Genomic DNA, 22,608 nt, shown 5'->3' with positions numbered 1-22,608 from the left:
GTAAATCCGGGAATCACGGAGGCGGAATGGTAATACGAGTCCGGCGGTAACCAGGCAGTTTTACCACCGCGGTTAACGCCGGACTCGTAATGAGGCCCAATGTGTACCTGGGGAAAATAATATCCATTGAAGGGCATAGAATAACACCCGAAAGGACACAGGCCATTCATTCCACACACGCCTACAAACCGTGAAAGAGATGCTAAAGTTACAAGGTCTGTGCAATTGTTGCAGAGCATGGGTATTTGATTATGCCACATTTACTAAACCCCTACTGCAGGGCCTTAAGGAAGCACAAATAGAGAAGAGGGATATAAAATGGACATCTGAAATGAATGAAAGTTTCACAGAACAAAAAGATGCACTGGCACATGCACCAGTGTTAGCAACCCCGAAATACTCTATTTGTTCTCACATTCAGATGGCCCAACAATGAGGCTGTCCTCACACAAAAGAAGCCACAGGGACATCAACCAATAGCTTACTACAGTGGAAAATAGAATAATCGTTTGCGGCTGCAGTGCTTGCAATTGACAAGGCATCAACAATTATCATGGGGTGTCCCATAGTATTGTACGTGGAACACTCATTATTCGCCATTCTTGAGAAATCAAAAAGTACACTAACTACCCAAAGAGTATCGGGATATGAGGTCATATTAACCAACCCAGCCATAGAGGTAGTAAGGTGCCAAAGTGTAAACTCAGCAATTTATCTAACAGAACCAATACAGTAAGAGGATTAAATACATGCTTGTACAGCACACATGGACATGAAGGAAGGGAATGTACAGCTAAAGGAGGAGGAAATAGCAGGAGCAGGCAGGGGGCCTCATTACAGGTGTGGCAGTGCGGAAACAAGGGTGCCAGTAAGCTTACCGACAACCTCCGGCACCCTTGTTTCCAGACTGCCACACTTACGTGTCTTCCTGCCGGGGCTGCCGCACCCGACTGGTCTCACTCTGCCGGGCGCATCGGCCCCATTAGGCTGAATCATCACGGAAGCACTGGTACCGCTAGCAAGGGTGCTTCTGTCTCCCCACTCCCATAGAGTCCCTATGGACTCTATGGGAATGGGGACTTACAAAAAAAGGTGCCTAACTTCCCACGCCGCCGGGACTTGTAATGTCCTAGTGGCACTGGGAAGTCAGGCACCGAATTCGGTGTTCCAGGGTTGGTGGCAACCCACCGGTCACACCGGTGGGTTACCGCCAACCTCGTAGTGAGGCCCATGGTTATTATTGATGGGTCATCAAGTGTTGACCCAGAGACAGGAAGGAGACATACTGATGCGGCAGAAGTGTGCTGCATAAACGGGGAATATGTAATAGCATCTCAGCAGCAACTACCTTTGCATTATTCAGCACAGGCCGCAGAATTGGTGACGATGATAAGAGTACTAAAAATGGGTGGCATGCAGACAACATCTTTTCCGACTCTGCCTATGTCATGTCAACTATCCATTCATAACTGGCACAGTGAGAAAGAAGGGGATTCAAAAGAAGTGACGGGTCCTCGTACAACATGCAGAACTACTAAAGGAATTAATTGGGGCCCTAAAAGTTCCAGTAGAGATGGCGATAATAAAATGCACAGGAAAACAAGACAGGATATCAATGGGGAATGAAATGGCCAGCAGAGTGGCGAAAGCAGCAGCATATTTACCAGAGGGAGGTGGAGTTCAGAGGTACCCCTCGAGTGGGGAGGAAGAAAGGGTGAAAATGTTAACACGATCCCCATAGTACACATAATAGAATTACAATGAGAGGTACCAAAAGAACTGTGGATAAAAGAGGATGTTCACTGTCACCAACGGACCTGATTTGGCAGCATAATAGCACAGGGAAGCCTGTAATGCCCAGAAATGTATTTAACGTAGCTATATTTCCCCACCCATGCATCCAAAGGAAGAAAGTATAACTGCAAAACTGAATGAGGGATGGTACGTTCCAAACATGCATGAGAGTGTGAATGAGTTTATGGGAAATTGTATGGTGTGCATACAGTTTCTGTCTGGCCATACTTTAAAAACTTTGCAGGGAACAATACCACAGTCGGAAAGGCCCTTCCGGCACTTGCATATCGATTATGTGGACATGCAAGAAAGATGTGCCTTCTACAGGAACCTAATCATATTGGTCTGTCCATTTTCGCGCTGGCTCAAGGCGGTGCCATGTGCAAAGAATGATGCAAAACCTGCTGCGAAGTTCCTAGTGAGGGAAGTATTCCCAAGATGGGCTATATGCGAGGAGATAAGGTCAGATAATGGCCAACACTTTGCCAACAATCTCTTTGAGGAGATATCTCTTAGGGATCAAACACAAACTTTGCAGAGTTTACCAGCTGCAGGCGAACAGAATTGTGGAGCGAATTATTGGATTACTAAAAAAATTACTTGCCTATGCTTTTTTACCTCCATCTTGCACTTTTCGCCCTTCAAAACTCACCTTCTGCGGAGCACCATTGTTAGGCAAAGTTTGTATGCAGTACCCTTTGGGACCACTACACACAACTACGACTACAGGTGTAAGCAAAACCAACCTTTGGTATAAATCTGTACTACACAGTTTTGTGGTAGCGTTGCTGAGCACCCAGGCTTATCTCAAGAGGGGAATGTGAGCTGTAAGGATGTTACACAGAGGTCTAGAATTACAAGTATTCAAACTAACTCTTACACTCAAGGTTTCTTGGTAAAACACTTATTAATTTATTTCACAGTCAGTTATAAAACATTCACTAGAAGGGGACAATCTATATCACACAAAAATATCCTTCAATACTTCACAATGTCAGGTTCTGAGGCATTTAAACTACTTTGAAGGAGGAGCAAAATGGCATTCAGAGCATTTGAAGTAGGAGCAAAATGGCATAGGTTAATAAAGAGAATATTACAGTTATTCTTAAACAGTGCAAATAGTTTGAGTTCACCAAAGGAGTCAATTCAATGCAATAGGTTAGGCCAAAGTCAATGGGCTAAAGTCTTGTATCGGATAGGCAGTTCTGGTAGTTAAACGGAAAAGTATTTGCCAAAGTTTTCAGAAGTAGTTTGTAAAAGAAAGATTCATATGTTGGGTCAGAAGCTGACTTGGCCTGCAAGTTGCCAAAGTTTCAAGCACTTTCGCAGTGAGAGGTAAATTCTCTCAGGTGGGTTTTCACAGTATCTTACAATGAAGAAAAAGATGCAGCTGAAGACGTTTGTTCCTGGCAGTTCCTGCAGATCTCGCTGTTCCTGGCCTTAGTCGTGGGGACAAGAGGGAGGACGTCGAGCGACTCCTGCACTGCACAGGGACTGGTCAAAAAGCTGGCAAAGGCAAATCTTCAATTCCGGTAGCTGTAGACAAGCACACAAACTATTCTCCCTCTCCATGGCTTTTCGGTTTCCTGCAGCACTGAAATACAATCAGCTCCGAGAATGGTATCCAGGTGGCTTACGAGTTGATTAGTCCCACCAACTCAAAGGGAGAAGTCATCCTTAAAGGACTTCTCTGTTGAGATGAACTAGGTGATTCAGACCTGCAGCAGGGCCTCACCAGGCAAACCAACGGTCCAGGAGTTGCAGCAGCCGTCCTCTTCAAGCTTGTCTTCGCTTCTTTCGTTCCAGTGGTCGACTCTGCCTTCCAAGCCAAGGGACTTGCCTTTTATCCAGTTTCCTTCCATTCATTCCAGCCTAGCTGCCACTCACCCAGCAGGGTGGCTGTCCTTGCCAGACAGTCAGCCAGCTAATCACACCAGTGTGCATTTGGGTCTCGTGGGAGACTAAGCACTGTGCATTTCGGGCACCTCCCTCACTTCCTGCCCACCCCATACACTTAGGCGCCAGAGGCGGTCTTCAGTCCTGAAGCCCGCCAAAGGCATAGGAACAAAGGGACCAAACCTGGTTTGGCGCGCAGAGACAAACTCTAGAAGGACCTTTCCAAAAAGAAATGGTGAAAAAAGAAGACTGGGGCCTGTTTAAACAAAGGAGGCTCTGACGCCATCTTGAAATACATGGCTCCCGCGATTTATGCTACCGGTGTTCGCGGTCGGGAAAAAACATGGTAGTTCGTTGTAAAACCACTGCCACCAGCCATTTCACGAGGAAAGGGTAGCATTTGACTGCTACATGAGTATCTAGACACAGGGGATACTAGGTAACCCCTCCAGCACTCTATTGTAAGATAGGGTGTGCTGGGTCTAGGAATTTAGAAAGACTAGTAAAGTCAATTTCACTTTACTTACTCTGGGAAACAGTAGTTTATCCCAGAGAAGGTATTTAAACCTTGGGAAAGCCTGAAAAGGTTTCCCTGTGCCACTGAACTGAGGGTGCTGTGTGACACAAATGAAAAGATGATGCCTATGAAGTTGTCTAAAAGTCCATAACCAAAGAAAACACAAGAGTAAAACACACAGAATTAAAAGTTCAAAGTCCTAAGGTTTAACAAAAGAGCTGGAGTGCTCTAAGGTGGGAGGAACTGGCACATTTATGAGAATTCTTCCTAACAACCATCTTACTCTGCATGAAATTGTAACAGGATGGAGAAGTCATGTGCCAGTCCCTCCTGCACGTTCAATTTCAGATGCTAACCCTAGCTCAAACAGCCTTGGCAATGAAATGAATGACTATTAATTGCGATGAAAAATGTGCTTTGCTACATCTACCGCCAGGTCCAGCAGTCTACAAGTGAGCGAACCAACATCGAAGAGTGTGTACCAGAATGCCAAGTATTTCCACAAACACAGCCTCTTTATCCAGAGGACAAAGTACTTATTCGAAATACAGTCAGTAAGTGGAAGGAGCCTCGGTTTTGTGGTCCTTTTGAAGTGGTCTTCTCAACACCCACGGCAGAGAAAATAAAAGAACATGCATGGATTCACCACTCAGAGGTTTGTCTCGATACCAGTAGCACATCGGGAAGAGGAGAAATCACTTGATGGTGAGTATCAGCCAAATTACACCAACATTTGTGCTATATTAAGGTGTTACAGAAGACCTGCAACAGATATAGAGGATGGACGAGGGAAAAGAAGAGGGGGTGGGATTAAAGAGAAGAGTGGGGTAAATGTAAAAAGTGTTGTATTGATCTGCATCTTTGTTTTCTGTCTCCTTCTTCTTTTCTGGCATTTAGCACATAAGACTAACTTGGGCCCAGCAGCTGTTGGAGATAGGGAGACACACACTAAGCGAAGTATAACTAGCCTAAAAGAATTCTACAGAATTGTCGGGGAGGACATGGCCTCAGGAAATGTAGGGTATGGGGAAATGAAGGTGGAGCATGGGAGCACCAATGGTACATGCTATGTGTGCTCACTCATCTCACATGAACGCCGATGCAATTCTTCCCACAAGAGGTGACAGCAGAAGTGGGAGGATGTCTGGTACATATGGCTTTGTGCAGGACTATGGGTATGTTCTAGGAGCATACAGTGGAAGTAAAGTGGATTGATGAGGGGGAGGAGGTGTATAAGGACAGCTTCCTACAGCTAGAAAGTATGGCCCAGGGGGACAAATAAGCACCTGGTTCTGAAATATGTAACAGAGGTGGCACAATAGGGAAATCAGCTGCCCACTGTCCATAAAAGAATATACTGTAAGAACTCCACAGGGTATGATATGCCATGGTGCCACACCAGACCCTTGATGAAAATCCAGGATTCAGTGCTGCACAATGGAAAATGGGAAAGGGGAATGGCGCAGTGCCGTGCAGAAGGACTGGTGGGCTTTAAAGAAAGGGCGGTTAAGAAAATAAATGCAGGATGTAAGAAAATTTGGAAGAGTTATGTACATACTTTAACATGGATAAACGAAAACTCATGTCCAGAAAACATAATGTGGCACACACAGTAGTCTTTGAGTTTCAGAGCAAATGGAACAAGAATGCTGGGGATGAATACCAATTGCAGGAGGACGATGGATATTACAGCATTGCAAAAGGGGACTGCAGCTGTGATGGACACCTGGTGGGTGTATAGAACGAGACAAAACGCCCAGCTTCCACCAGACTGGAAAGGGTGTGTGCGCACTGGTAACCCTCATAATTGTACCTTAGTTGTGCCCCACGCAGACTTAATACTGCTCAATGCGTTGTTTGCATACAAAGAGAAAATGGCAGCAGAAATACAAACAAACACATCGTAACAAGGAAGAAAAGGTCCAGCAGCAACTACATCTCAGCGGTATCCACCAAGAGCCTAGAGAACATTCCACCCCATCTGAAAATGTTCAGCTCAGCATCTGTCTTCTTTACCTCTCTCCTGCTTCCTGGGGTACAAGTGGCAGCCAATGCAAAGTGGTTGCAGATCACGTGTTACGAACTGCTTCAACTGGCAAATGCTACCGAAAAGGGACTCAATGCGGAGCTTCAGGCCCTATGATTAATGACCCTCCAAAATCGTTTCATTTTAGCTCTTATGACGGCGATGGAGGGAGGGGTGTGCCATAATATAGGGAGCACGTGCTGTTCTGCAATTCCTGCTAATGATGCCACAAATGGAACAATCACAGACACAGTACACGAAATAAGAACAATAGACGAGAGAATGGTAAAAGAAATGCAGGACATTTCATCGGCAAGCTAGCTGGTTTAATTATTCACATGGGCACCCAACTGGCTTTTAGCAGTATTTAAGATAACTGTCCCTGTGCTCGTCGCGATCCTCATCACCACCTGCATCCATCGTCTGATCATCCAAACAGCAGCAGTTACATAATGGAATTAGAGACAATTAAGGTTGAGGAGGTATTAGGTGAGGATCACCCCAGTATGAATGATAGAGAGAATGAAGTAGAAATTATTTTCACACCAGCCACATCAGATTTGGAAAATTACGAAGCATTATGGGGAGAGTGTTCACCTGATGGAACGAAGATACTGATTTTTGGGGAAGATGTGGATGGATATGAGCAGAAAGGGGACATGATGAGGGTAACAAAGGTGTGGGTGCGCAAGGAAATAGGAGAAGGGTTGAGACAGAAATGTTGATGGAAAGATTGATCGAAGGGGGGAATGTATAAAATGTGCTAATTCAGTGCCAGACAGGGGGACGCAGCTACCAATTGCGAGAGTAAAGAAAGGGGATGGTGGGGGCAGCTACACGGGAAATGACACAGGTATTCTAAGCCACAGACACCCCATGCAAAGGGCTTTGTTGGGAACGGTATGGGAAATGAGACATTGGGTGTACTCACAGTCCAATATACTGGCTTATGATTAGTTAAAGAAGGGGAAGGACACAAATAGCACCATAATAAACACACGTAGTGGGAAATCCCTCATGCAAGTTGCATCTGTGAAACCTTGATCGAAACACGTGACCAATACGACTGGGTTCTGCAAAGGGGGTGGGGCTTAAGCACTCATCATGAGAAAAACAACATAACTAGAACAAGGGATGTAATAACAAGGCGGTCAGCCAAACTAGCCACCCTGCAAAGCAGCAGGGAGGCTGGCTGTGTACCAGTGTGACCAATGACAGTGCATTAATGTTGTGGAGGTCAGCACAAATGTTACTTCAGTAATAACAAGTTGTCCTCGGGTGGGGTGTGAATAAATGTGGTATCACATGGGGAGACATTGTAGTAGGAAACTGTTAAACTGTTTGCTTCATTTACGCTTCACTAATCAATGTAAACTTCGAGGAGGTGATGTCCACGAACCAATGAAATTCCTGGGAAATATAGAAAAAGTGAATTCTCCAAGTAAGCAGTGTGGGGTAACTGGCAGCCATGTAATGGTGTGGTAGAGCTGCCAGGTGTTCAGCATGTGTGTTTATGACAATGCCATGTATGCAATGGGCTTATTGTGCCATCTGTGTTTTTGGCGTGAGATTGGGTGGCACATGAAGGTGCTTGTGCCCAAGAAACCTGGACCCATAGCTCTAGTCAATGAGTTGAATTGGAGAGGGCATCCGGTTTTCTGGGTGTTGGGGTAGAGAGCAAGGAGACCACTGGATTGTAGGTAAGACCTATGAAAGGGCTCCATGCAGGAAAGATTGATGTTGAGCTAAGAGATCTTGATAATAACCTATGTATCAGCTATATATTATTTCCTCTGCTCTGACACCTCTTGTGTGGGTGGCATCTTCCTTGGCTTTCTGGAATGCAACAGAGTGCATACAAATTTGTGAGTGTCACACTAGATGTGTGACACTTGCATACATGCCAACCCTCCCGATTTAGACGGGAGACTCCCAATTTTCTTAATAAAAAACAGTGCTATTTTCTACTGTCTTCTGCCTAAAATAACTATATCCCCAATGCAATACTGTGGGAAATTGCATTCTTACGATTTCTGTGTTGAAATCTCTCTTTCAGGGGCTCCAGAATGTTGGCATGTCTGCACTTGGCAGGTCTGGGAATGTAGGCACCATTCATTGAGACCAATCGTAACTGCCTGTATACGTCCTGCAACTACAATAAAGACTTACCTCTTGTATCCTGCAGAGTCCTGATTGAGTCTTACCTGCAGCTGCTGCTATGATTCATGACAGATACCACTTTATTTTAAGCACAATGTATTTACATTTTGTAAATGGTATATAGCAGTGCAGAAAATTAGCCGGAACAAGACGTGGTGCTCTGGCAAAAAATGTCTTGCCAGAGCCCCGCTCTGTCCTCCAGACCCTGGGAATCCCAGAGATGACTCTTGCAAATCCTGTGCCTCATCGAGCAGACTGCTTTCGTGTCGAGTCTTCTGAAAGCAATCTCCTCATTGTAGTGCAGGCTGCTCCCGCTGCACAACCCATTCTTATCCTGTGCCATCGAGCAGACAGCTTTCAGAAGACTTGGCGTTCGTGACGAGTCTTCTGAAAGCAGTCTGCTTGTTGTAGCGCAGGCTGCTCCCGCTGCACAACCCATTCTTCAATGAGCATTCAAAAAATGCAGTACTGGAGTCTGCAAACATAGCGGGGCGATCCCCCACTGTGCCCCCCCCACACGTTATGATAAAAGCAATGAGAACAGGGTCCAATCAATACTCGTAATAACCAACACAGAAACAGTTGCAAAGTTTGGAAACACAAAAATCGCAGTTTATTAGAGCACAGAAATCGGGGCCGTCCCAGCCACATAAGTAAAGCAGATTATAATCCAAGGGGTGACCCATGCCACTCCCCATTTGCCATTTGCAAAGAGCGGCCGTCCGCTTCCGGTTTTCAGAACTGCCAGTCAGTATATCTCGGGACCACTGACTTCAGATGACAGAGTCTCATCTGTCCATGAGGGGAGTCAGTGCCCGTCGACCGGCTTTGGCTCGAGTGTGGCCATTCCGGAGCCACTTGTTAATGTTAATGTTAAAGGATATTTATACTGCGCACTATCACCACCGTAGTGGTCCCCTGGCAATCTGGTGGATCTGAAAGAAAGGTGGGTAGGTTAGGGTGTGTTAGTAGGACAAAGTCTGGAGAATGAGCAAGGGAGCTGTGATGTGCTGTTGGCAGCTTCAGATCCGTTAACACCGTTCAATGAGCTTTTTGGTGTGGTATCCGGTCGGAGTCCGTCATGTGCTGCTGTGTAAGGCTCTGTGTGGTGTGTCTGTTGTTGCAGTGTGGTGTAGTGCGTGCGGGCTGCAGTGGTTTAAGAGGTATGGTTGTGTTTAGTTAGGGTTTGAGAGATGTGTGACGAGGGTGAGGTTTTAGTAGGGTTGGTTATTAGCATTGTTGTCTGGAGAAATGCACACTCATATTGTGTGTCTTTCGAGATTGAGACAAGATTTCTTCCTTACAGTGATCTAGTTTCAGCATGACAAGACTATCTTTCATCTCTCTGTCTATATGTTGCGTTAGTTAGTCTCTACAATTCTGTCTTTGTTCTTACTCAGGCCAGCCTCTACATCCCAGTCTGTTCCTGACGCCAGCTGGTTCCCACAGATCTAACTAGTTGTGGCCTATGCCCATTCCCATGGCTCTGTGTGAGTGCGCAGCGGCACAGTTCAGTCCTTACCAGCATGTCTGGATTGACGCGAGTGAATCATCATACCTATGTCTCAGATGATTATGTTGTGTGTGTTGGGTTAATCGTTACGAAGTCAGTACATCTCCAGGAATGCTGGTAGGGTATTGTGTATGTCAGTCTAGTGCATTCCGTCTTCTGCTTGCTAGCTTGGGTGTCGGTTTCTTATTGTGGTGATAGTGGTCTCATTTGGCTGGCGGGTTGGCTTAAAAGGAGGGTTATTTTGAGGAAGGATTTCTTGTGAGCGTGAGGTAGTAGATTGATCGTGTGGATGCACAATTGGGTTGGGGTTTACACAAGGTTCATGTAGTCAAGTCTTGGTAGTGGGTGAGGCTGATGGTTGTGCCTGTTGTGTCAACCATGTTAGCTATTGTTCTGTCCTGGTTGGGTTGTTGCTCGTGGTCGTTCCGTATAGCATTGTCTCTTTTGTTCTTGCAGGTGGCCCCCCTCTCTGTCAGTCTTAGGTGTTATCTGTGTTGTCAGGGCTACTGTCAACTGGTTCTCTTTGCATTTTTGGTTTTATTATTTCAGTTGTTTCAGTCTGTTTGCGAGCTGTTGAAGAGCCAGGTTTTTAGTTGTTTTCTGAATTTCAGGTGGTCTTTGGTGTTTATTTCTTTTGGGAGGTTGTTCCAGGTTTTTGCCACCTGGTGGGAGAAAGAGGAGCCCACAGGTTTTTTCCTGATGTATGGCTTAGGTTCCAGGCGGGTCTCATTGCTTGATCTCTGGAGTCTTGTTGGCTTGTAGATGGTTATTTTCTTTTGTAGGAATTCTGCTCCCTGGCCGCTGATTGCCCTGTCTGTTATGCACATTGTTATGAACATGATACATTGTTTGATTGGAAGGCAATGTGTCATTTTTAGCCCTGGTGTAATGTGATCTCTTCTAGATAGTTTAAGGAGGAGTCTAGCCACAGCGTTTTGGATGCGTTGTAGTTTCTTCAGCATGTGTTCCAGCATTCCGAGGTAGAGGCTGTTGGCGTAGTTGATTCTTGACATGTTGAGGGTGACGATTGTCAGTGTTTTGTGGGTGAAGGACAGGAATGGAAGGATTCTTTTTGTTGAGTGAAGGAGGAAGAAGCATTTCTTAATTATTGTGTTTACTTGTGGTTCTAATGTTAGTGCGTTGTCCATTAGGACTCCCAGTTTTTTCACTGCACTTGATGGTGTGAGCGTGGTTTCCAGTTCAATCGGCCACGGTATGTAGGTGTTCTCTTGGTTTTTGGGTATAATCATGATTTCCGTCTTTCCTGGGTTGATTTTTAGGTTGTTGCCGTTCATCCATTGATAGATTTCCTTGAAACTTTCTCCTAGAGTTGAGTGTACTTGTTGTGTATCTTAGATTTTGTAGATGATTTGAGTGTCCTCCACGTAGTTGTAGCACGTAAGATTGTATTTTTTCAAGATCTCCATGAGCGGAATCTGGTAGATGTTGAAGTACAGTGGTGATAGGGAGGATCCTTGTGGTACTCTGCAGTCGTTAACTCGTGGAGCAGATTTGAATGGCTTTATCCAGATAGTTTCTGTTCTATATGCTAGGAATGATTTTATCCAGAGTAGTGCTAAATCAGTAATACCTATATCTTCTAATCTCTTGATGAGGGTGTCATGGCTTACTGTGTCGAATGCTGCTGAGAGGTCGAGCAGAATCAGGGCCGAGGATGTGTTGGAGTCGGCATTTGTCTTTAGGTCATCCCAGATGGATAGGAGTGCCAATTCTGTTCTTCTTAAGAGGTCTGAAGTAGACTTTTGCTTGATCCGGCAACTGGTGTTTTTCTACGTGCTCTTGGGTTAGTTTGTATACGTATGTTTCTAGGAGTTTTGCTGGGTAAGGGATGTTTGCAATAGGTCTGTAGTTGGAGAGGTCTTCCACATCGCCACTTGTGTTCTTAAGTAGTGGTTTAGTATACGCTGATTTGAAGAATATTAGTATGGTTCCTGTGGCAAGCGACAGATTCAAGAGACTTCTGTAATATTCTGGAGGTGTTCCTTGTGTGAGGATTGATTTGTAGATGTCTGGGGGGCAGGGATCCATGGGCGAGCCTGATTTCTTGCTATGTTTTACCAGCTTGACGAATGTCTCCACTGACATTTGCGGGAAGTATTGGAGTTTGTGCCCTGGCTCCACGTTGGATCCAGTTGGTTGTGTGTTAGGATTGGTTGGTCTGTTTTGTATGGTTAGTCGGATGTTGTTTATTTTACTTTTGAAATGGTCTGGTAGGTTGTTGCATAGTTTCGGTGAAGGCATTGGTGTGTTGTCGCAACCTGGTGGGTTTCTCATTTCGTTTATGATGTTGAACATTTCATTTTGTGTGTTGGTGGCTTTGGTGATTCTGTCGTCATAGTGGCTTTTCTTTGGTTTTTGAACTTCCTTCTTGTATGATCGGATTTGTCTCTGGAACTGAGTGTTTTTATCTTGGTCATATTCTTTCCTCCATTCTAGTTCCATCTTCTTCTCGTTCTTTTTCATGGTGCTTACTAGTGGGGTGAACCATTTTACCAGTGCTCTTTTTCTTGTGGGGGTAAATGGTTTTTCTGGGGTGATGTTCTCGATTGTATCGGCAATCCATTTCGGTCACGGATGGTTTTGTCAGCTCTAATTGTTCTATTAGGTTGATTGCTTTGACGGCTTTCCAGTTTCTTGTTGTGGTGGTTGGAAGTTTGAGCGGCTGGTTGGTAGCTTTAGTTGGTAGCGGGATCACAAATGTGATGATGAGATGGTTGCTTCAGAGTATCTGTATTGGCGGTGGTGATAAGTTTTCTTTTGGTGAAAATTGTCAATCAGGTGTGTGCCCTGCTGAGCGTGTTTCTCCTTTGACCAGTTGCTGTAGTTTCATGGTTGCTAGTTGCCTGATTAGTGAGCTTTGTGAGTTGGCTTGTGTTTCTTCGAACCATATGTTGAAGTCCCCTAGGACTATCAGATGCTAATGTTGGATGGCTATGTTGGTGATGGCTTCTATGAAGTTGTTGACGAAGGTTGCATCGTATGTCGATGGTCTGTAAACCAGTATGAATTCAATGTTTATTTTTGGATTTGCTGAACATGGATTCACAGTTCTCGATCTTTAGAGGTTCGTCTGTTTTTATTTTCAGGTGTTCTTTGAATGCTATTGCGAGACCTCCTCCTTTTTTTCCATTCCTGTTTAACTGTAGGCATTTGAAGTTGATGGGTGAAGCTTTGGAGTGTGATTTTGTAGTTGTTGTCATGCCATGTTTCAGCAATTCGAAGATCTCTGTTGAGTGTTTTGACACTGATCTTGCGTTGATTATGTTGCAGTGGATTTTATATAGTATACTTTGGTTTGTGCTTTACTATTGGTGTTGTCTTCTGACTGTTTTGGTTTTCTTCTTTGTAGGTCTTTGCTTGTGGTTGTGGCACAGTTGTGTTTGTGTCATCGTCAACAGCTCTTCTAGGTTAAGTCTCATGTTTTTGTTTTCCTCATGTTTGTCTTCTAACTTTTGTGGCTGTTGAAGGGTGGGTCCTCTAGTTTTGGTGATATATGGGGTTAGAGCATTGATCATGTTCTTGTTCCCTCTAACTTTTTTATGTTCTTCTGCATGGCTGTGTTCTGTTGTTGGTCATTCTTGATTCGTTCGTTGGGTTGGTTCGTTCCGGTGAGTGGTTGTTTTCGAGGTATGGTGTTAGGTATAGGGACTTTTCTCTTCTGTCAGCGGTAGTGTAAGACCTAAGAGGTCTTTTATACAATCACTGAGGATCACACAATCACAGTAACAAATGATTCACTAACCTGTTCCTGAGGCTTGGATTCGAAGAGTTGAGAATTCTCCTAATCTCCCCTCACGACCCCGGTCAAAGCCAGGGTAATGTGAGGCGACCAGGGAAACCCTCTTGGGGAAGAAAACCGAGAATGGATGGTGGAGATTATTTCCCGGAACGCCTTCGGTCTTGCCTCAAACCTTTCTCCGAAAATGGAGGTTCCGTCACTTCGGTCATGTAGCTACAAAAGAAAGGAAAGAGGTTAAGCGTGAATCCCTAGAAACTAGATTGAATCGTATGGGAATAGAGATTACCCTTTAAAGTGTAAGTAGTTTGAAGCAGTAGCCCATGGGGATGGGTCCTGGTAGTAGTCTTGTTGGGAGCTGTCGTAACACTAATGAATGAAGTGAGAATATTAATAGAGAAGACAGAGAAAGATTATAAAGTGGAGATGTGAATTCAGACATGGGAGTGCCTACCAATCATTTGAAAAAAATCTGCATTTAAAGGTTGATAGAAAGAAAGGATCTGTTGTTCTGCTGCAAGGAATTATGGGAATGGTAGTTCCTGTACGCCCCTCAAGGAAGCTTCTGTGATATCAGAGGACAAAAACGATTAGAATCCTTAGCACAATGTTAACTGGGAACGAAAGGGAATGAACATAGCAACGTACCACGAGGCAGAAGGTTGTGTAAACAGAGGGAGAGAGTTGTTAAGGTGAAATTGCCAGTGCGGTGGTACGGCAGTCTTCGAATCTGCGAGCGGGAAAGAAGCAACAGAAAAAAGATGAAAGCAGAGGCACAGGTAAGTTTGTAAGAACAGTAGAATCCTATGGATGTCCCGATACTCACTTAGCGTGGCAACTGTATGAGTAGCAACTCGCTGTTGAACCGAACTGGCGTTCGGAAATACTGAGACTTCCTAAAGGGGCGGAGTCAGCCCCACAGCAGTCCGTGAAAAGACAGGACCGTAACTTCCCCAGGATCCACAGCCATCTTGGTAGAACAGTGTTGAATGGATCGCACACGGTGCCAGCGATGCCACACAGACCATCGACGCTGGTGATTCATAACAGGTAGTTCTGTTATCGATCTTGTCGGTGGGGTTGTGTTCCGCATTTGTGGATCTGTGGTGGCGTTCAGTTGAGTTTGTTCTCTGTCCCATTTGTCTTTCTCGTGGTCCTATTAATTTTCGTGGCATTTTGTGTTATTTGGTAGTCGGTTGTGGGGTTGAGGTTGGAGTGTTTCTCACTTTCGGTTTTTGTTTGGGTTGTTGGGGTCCTTTTAAATTAGTTGGTTTATGTTTCCTTTGAGGTGCCTTTGGGGTTGTCTTCGGGGTTGAGGTTGCGGTTGCAGGGGCACTAGCCCACGTGCAGTGCTTTCGCATGTTGGCTCGGTTTTTTGTTCTGATTGTACAATTGTACGTGCTTTTCCTGATTGGTTTCGGTTGGTTCTTTGCCTCCTTGCGTGTACAATTGTGGGCGTGGTGCGGTCATCGCGCAGAGTCAGTCTATTGTGCTTAGTCTGACTGTCTCGTAGGGTTAGTCTGGAGTGAGCCGGGTTTATGCAATACAAGCTTTCGGGTTTGTCAATGTGGCGCAGGCTAATATTCACAGGAATCTCTCAGTGTATCACAGGCTAGTATTCACAGTTCTATCTTGATGCGGCCAAGGCCAATGGTCAATGTTCTCACTAGATGTAACTCAGGGCGATATTCACAGTTCTCTCTAAGTGCAGCGCAGCGCAATATTCACAGTCCTATCTCAATCAGGCGCTCTCTAGATGTGAATCAAGGCAGCATTAACAATTTCCTCTGATTGTGACGCAGGCTAATATTCACAGTTCTTATCCAATTTATGCTGAGGCTAGTATTCACAATCCTATATCAATTTTGTACAGGCTATTAGTCACAGTTTTATCTCAATTTGGCACTCTCTAGATGTGACTTACGGCAATATTACCGATTCTCTATGAGTGTGACGCAGGCTAATATTCACAGTCCTACCCAAGTGTGGCAACTCTCTGGATGTGACTCAAGGCAACATTAACAATTCTCTGTGACGCCGTCTAATATTCACCGACCTATCTAAATGTGGCACTCTCTAGATGTGGCTCACGGCAATATAAACAATTCTCTCTGAGTGTGACGCAGGGCAATATTCACAGTTCTATCCCAGTGTGGCAGTCTCTAGATGTGACTCAAGGCAATATTCAAAAACTCTCTCTGGGTGCGACGCAGGCTAAAATGTACAGTTCTATCCCAATGTGGCAGTATCTAGATGTGACTCGAGGCAATATTTTTTTTAAAAACTTTCTCTTGAGTGCAACGCAGGCTAATATTCACAGTTCTATCCCAATGTGGCAGTCTCTAAATGTGACTCAAGGCAACACTAAAATAAACTCTCTCTCAGTGCGACACCGGCTAATGTTCACAATTCTATCCCAATGTGGCAGTCTCTATATGTGACTTGAGGCAATATTAGAGAAACTCTCTCTGAGTGCGACGCAGGCTAACATTCACCGTTCTACCCCAATGTGCCAGTCTCTAGATGTGACTCGAGGCAATATTGAAAAACTCTCTCTGAGTGCGATGCAGGCTAATATTCACCATTCTATCCCAATGTGGCACTCTCTAGATGTGACTCAAGGCAATATTAAAGAAAACTCTCTCTGAGTGCGACGCAGGCTAGTATTCACAGTCCTATCACAATGTGGCACTCTTTAGATGTGACTCAAGGCAATATTAAAAAACTCTCTCTGAGTGCGACGCAGGCTAGTATTCAAAGTCCTATCGCAATGTGGCACAGCCTAGTATTCACAGTCCTATCTCAATGTGGCACAGGCTAGTATACACAGTCCTATCGCAATGTGGTACTCTTTAGATGACACTCAAGGCAATATTAAAAAACTCTTTCTGAGTGCGACGCAGGCTAATATTCACAGTTCTATGCAAATGTGGCAGTATCTAGATGTGACTCAAGGCAATATTAAAAGAAACTCTCTCTGAGTGTGACGCAGGCTATTATTCACATTTCTATCCCAATGTGGCAGTCTCTAGATGTGACTCAAGGCGAAATCCCATCGTCAAAGTTCTCCTCTCCAGCTAGGACCGCCCTACCACTCCGCCATGCTTTGGGTGTGCCCCCCCCCACACCACCCAGTACCCCGATACTCTTAGGACATACTCACCACGTCATTAACTGCAACCAGCCCTTTTCAATGACACCTGAATGGCTGTGAGGAAGACATCTGTTCTCTTGCCGGATAAATGCATCCAATCAGCCGCAAAATGGGACGGGAGCAAATGTAGGCAACAATGTCCAATGAATCCAAGTACTTCTGCTCTAATAAATTTCTCTAAACTTCTTTTCAAGCACTGCCTAGATTTGTCCATCCCCACAAGAGAGGAGGCTCCATGCCAGAGCTGCCTGGGCATAATCTCGGACCAGAATATCTCTATGCCAGGCAACTCTTGAGCTAATATCCTTAATGCCACCTGTATATGAGCCAGTAAGCGACCCCTCCCCAATATGGCAAGGTAATTCCCTCCTAGGTGTAAGACCAAAAATCTTGGGGCAGCTGCCAGTGCACTGGGGTCAACTAAGAGTGCCACCTCATTGCTGATGTGCCCAGCCAGACCACCTTAAATTCCCGAAATCCTAAATTGGGTGCTACTCTCCACTGCTGTGCCTTCTTTTCGGCCTGCACTACAAATGAATGACCAATTATCCATACTGCGTCATCTGTTGAATACAACAGAAATGGGTCAAAAACATAATCACAGCCATTTTAGAGCTTTGAACCACACCGCAAGGAAAAACCTCTCACCGTATGTTAACACCAATTCCTGCCTTGAGAGCCCCCGGTATCTGGCTACCAGGTCAGCACGTCCATAACTGTGGTAAGGACCTCCTCAGATTCTGCGCCAGCAAGAATGGCCGACCCTGGTAATCGACTAACAAGTCAGCCACTTCCCTTAACCTTTGTGTGGGTCACTCCTGTTACTGTTCTTGGGGGAACGGTCCACCTATGGTATCTGACTGCCAGGTCAGTCATAGCAGTCTTGCAATTATTTTCTTTAACTCACTGGTTTACTTCCTTAATGTGCAGGAAACACACCCTGGCCCAGAGTCTGCACCTCCAAGTCGGTCTTTAAGACTTAGCCAAAACCCCAGTCCGGGTAGTACCAAGTCACTTTTATTGGTATTCCAGCATAATAGGGCACCCAGGGGTATCACTTTCTGCCAAAGTGTTGTACATAGCCCATATTCATCTGTTCTTACCATCCCAATTTAGTCAGCTCTCTCCATCTCAGGAAATTGGAGGGCTCAATGGTCCGTGCCAGGATATCAACCTGCAGCTGCATCACCCACATTGCTGTAGTGAGCGCTCAACCCAATGAGCTATTTACGCTCTAGACCAGCAGTTAACATTTGGAGCTGTCTTTGCAACCATCCCGATATTTAAAGGAACCGTACGTTAGTGTGCTTTTGATATCTTCCCTTGGCATGTTATGGCATGCCCCCTGGCAAAGCTTGTTAAGCTGATGCCGACCTTGCTCACTAGCCTCTGGGCCTTCAAGCATCCTTAAATACTGAGCATTATTCTCAAAACTGGCCGCTGTACCCCGGTTTCCCTTTCACAATAAATACCCTGCTAGCTACAACTGTGCCGGGCCGGCACTGGGGAACTAAAGGGGGCAGTGGCACACCATGTTAGCTGGTGTTCCACCCGTTGGGCCATAACCTGCTTACTGCTCCGATCACACAGCAGGGGGGATGGTAGCTGAAAATGCCAAATTACCCCACACGTGGCCCAAGCATCTGTGTATCTTGTACTACAAGGCGCCGCTGATGACGTGTACCACCCAATCATGTCTCTTTCCCAAACTACGGGTTGTAAGTGTTGCCATTTTGACCCTTGTAACCTCATTAGTTCTTTGTACCTTGTATGGCCGTCTCTCCCTCCTAAGATAATTGAGGGCTGCTCTGTCTATCCCACCAAATACTCTGTTGGTGCACCCTATGATAAAGGGTGGACTTTTGCGCTGGCTCAGTAGTGTAGTTTTACACAGTCATTAGTTAGATTTTAGAAAGAATTTGCGCTAGCGCTGAAACAGGACATAATATCCGGCAAGTGGCCCAAGCATCCATAGTATCAGTACTAGTGAAAGCCTGCCTTTCAACCGAACACCTGGTCACAATGTGCATGCCTTCCATGTTTGCATACATTTTAAATTGTCAATGCATGTAAGCTTGTCCATCCAACGTTACCGCTGAGCCAGTACCCTATGGGAGTGTCGCAAACCTTACCAAAATTCAGGAAACTTCTACTGTGCTCATGGCCATACTCCTAAAACCAGCCTGAGGCGGTCCTCGTCGTCCTCATATATCTACATCTCCTATGACAACACATGAACACAAATCAGTTAGTATTGACACCACAAGTATGCACAACAATTATACACTGTTGGCCCTGTCGGTGATGATGAACCCTTAAGTGGGTCAATCATTTTTCCGTCTATTAACCTTTTGTTCCTACCACCTCACCAACCCAATTGATGGGGGGTGAAAGATAACTTCTGCTTTCATTGCCTTGTTCTCTGGGCTGGTGGCCCTGCTCAGACCCCTCCCATCCTGTGTCACAGCACCAAACCTTTCTTTGGAAAGATCTGAATATATGGTGGGCATGTGAACTTGTTAAAACTCAAGAAGCACTACATCAACCCGTTGTGTGGCAGGTCCTCTGGAGTGGCGCTGTGAGAATGGTCAAGCTACCACAACACAGGGCACACACAGATACTTTGTCAGGCGGACTTACTTAATGCAACTGTGCGATTCACAGTCTGTTGCCCAGAAATGTCTAATTTATGCAACTGCATGACAAGGGCCTTTGACCCCCACCTGAGTGCGGTGATCTGCAAACAAGGGCTCTCAAACTATAAGGCCCTTTGTTATGTGTCCTTCTACAATTAGTTGACATGCTTGAACCCTTCTGGAACATTTGATTCTCTAGCAGCACGTAAGCTGGTACCCCAGGTGCTGGTGGGTGAACTTGACCTTCCCACCCAATAAGCCCCATCTATCTCATCACTCATGCCGTCTACCATTTAGATTGTCTTTGAACTTGGCCTTGTAGTTGCTTCTCGTCTCTGGGAATATAAGGGAGTGTGAGCATGTTCTTATCAATGTTCAGGTCTGCATGCACACTTCTATTTTCTTTGGGAACTCACGTGATCAGAGACCATGAATTGACCCATTTTATAGCATGTGATTGTCTTGAATAAAGAAACTTGGCACTCATGACGTTCTCTCTTTGCAACTTAACAAGGGATGCCTCCGCGTTCTCACATTCACTGTTCTTCAAGGACTGATAACCAGTTTTGGCTGCCTTAGCCTTTGACACCAGGCCAAGCAGTTTTCCTTTGGACCATCTTCAAGTTTCGACTTATTTCTTTGCTGCGACACACACACACAGCTGTCAATCCTCCTTTCTCCACGGGTTGAGCTTACTAAAGTTGGGACATCGAATATCCAGATTCCATATATATATATATATTGGCAGCACCGCCGGCAGTCTATTGACTACGTATAGGCAGCCTTTACGATTACATTACATAGTCTACTTGTGTTACATCATCTGTACAGTTTATACGACGACTTGCATTTTCTGCAGTGCTTCTCGCATGTGCAATATTCATTCCGCACATGAACATCTTCTTAATTCTTTACTTCGCCATCAGATTCCATAAGATCTAGACCTTTTCTTCTTCGGTCATCCTTTTCAGTGCATCACGCTCATTTCTTGTGACGTCACCAGTTTCTCCTTTTCACATCTTAACACTTCTTCAGGTTTCTCCCTCAGGAGACTGTTATCTCTTTAGGGATAGATCATATAGGGCTTTCTCAGTGGATACCTTGCTTTGAAGGCTCTTTGTGTAATAGGCACCATTACTGGAGTTGCACATGTTGCAATTTCCAGTTTCCAACATATAGGCAGAATAGGGGTGGGATTTCCTGCAGAGGCATTCAGCTGCTCCTCTACAAAGCCATGGCCACTTTTCAAATAGTTAATTACGTTCCACCTTGCAAACGGGATGAAAGACATGTTTTCCATTTGGGTGACAATACCAACAAACTGCGATTGGCAAATGCCAGTGCCAAACCTGCTTTTCTATCTTACTAGCAAAGCACACCTGGTCCCTCAGTAAAGGTACCCGAGCACCCAAAATTAGAGAGGATGCACTAAACCAATCCCTACTCACAGTGGCAATGAACCAGTAGAGAATCATATGCAAAACAAAAACACATAATTTTTGGTGGGGATAATATTACCCGATACACACATACATCTCTGGCGGGTGATAATTAGCAAGCCAATGGACGATAAAGGGAGAAATAGTGGGAAAGTACTGGTAGTAAAAACCCCAGCCGGTGTGACAAAAGACATTGTTGTACATCCTTTGTATGCCCCCAGAGCCAAAGGCTGATGCTGCACAGGCATGTGTGGTACTTCAAGTAATTTTTTTACAACCATTGGTGTGTACTATTATTCGGACTGCACAGAACCAGCACCAAATAGCTGGTTTGCAATTGCCGGAAAACCCTACCCAAATTAATGCACCTTTTCACCCTCAGATCCGTGTATGTGATACCAGGCAAGACATTATCGTTGCCTGACAGCCTGGAAAGAGCTGCCACCAAGCCGAAGCTCATCATGTTGGCACCCCAGGCAAGGCAGAGTCTGGCTCGTGTCACGCGCTAGGTGGGCGTCTGCCGTCTCATCCTAGCTGAGAACACAACGGGTTTGCCAAGCAAAAGGGATGTGAAAAAATTGATCGGATTCAGGAAAAGAAAAATAAGCGAAGATTATCTGTTGAGCCCAGGGCCTACTTCCAGGTCAGACATGCCAAGCAACGTCACACTCGGGACGTCAAGCACATGCATACATTTGATTGTAGTGCATGCAGGAGTAAATATGAGTGTGCATGGACGTAAATATTTCGCTCCATGTATAGTACACCACCAATCCAAGCTAACCCACACTTTAAATGTTGCGACAGATCTAATTTTTATATTGGATTCAAGGAAATTGGAAACTAAACTTCACTAATTACCCAAAACTTGAGTAACAGAAGCAACCTCAGACATCAGAACTTATGTTTTGTAACCTATTCCCCCTCCCACCAAGAGGACAAAGGCAAGTGTCCTTTTAAACTCTCCACATGCACATCTACCAGCATTGGATGCATTCCCGAATCACCCGAAAATGGGCGCTATAATCATGGCATGTCTAAAATCCTCCAGTTTGTCATGCTGGGAACCTTTTTGTCATAAAGTGAATGAAATGCATGCGTAAACCGTGTAATTTTTAACATATCCTTCGTTTCGTGTTTTATATAGATATGCTATTTTATAAATACATATCAATACGGAAATGCGTCATCTCAGTGGCCATGTATGTCCCCACAATCAGCAGCACTTCAACCTGCAGCAGTGAAAGTTTGGCTGATGCCACCCAAAGAGACCCCCTGTGGCGTCTGTCACCTTACGAAACCCACTGTGGTTCACTTGGAAGTGAGTTATGGCAAGTCCCTTCATACACCATACAAAGCACAAGGTTGGGCTTGTATTGCTTCCTGTAACCATCCTGCCAGTAACTCATTAGACAAATCATAAATCGCCATAGCCATCGAGGTAGATTTGTGGTTGTGTTTGGTTTGGAGTTTGAGAGGTGTATGCAGAGGGGGGAAATTGTTAGTGGAATTGGTTAGTTGGCATCTCTATTATGAATTGGCCTGTTGGGCTAGCGTAATCTCACCAGATGGGATAGTGGCGCCCGTGTCTCTGTCGCTATCTGGGCCCGTCCGGCATTCAATGTCCTTTCCATATCTCGCTCCCACCTCCACCAGCCTCCCTCACAACCCCATCTGTCCTCCCTACCCACTTAAGTGGGCAGTGCACCTGCCAGC

The sequence above is a fragment of the Ambystoma mexicanum genome, chromosome 2p (genome assembly GCF_040938575.1).
Source record: "Ambystoma mexicanum isolate Mex_15411 chromosome 2p, UKY_AmexF1_1, whole genome shotgun sequence".
Lineage (NCBI taxonomy): Eukaryota > Metazoa > Chordata > Amphibia > Caudata > Ambystomatidae > Ambystoma > Ambystoma mexicanum.
Note: the sequence above shows the minus strand (reverse complement) of the source record.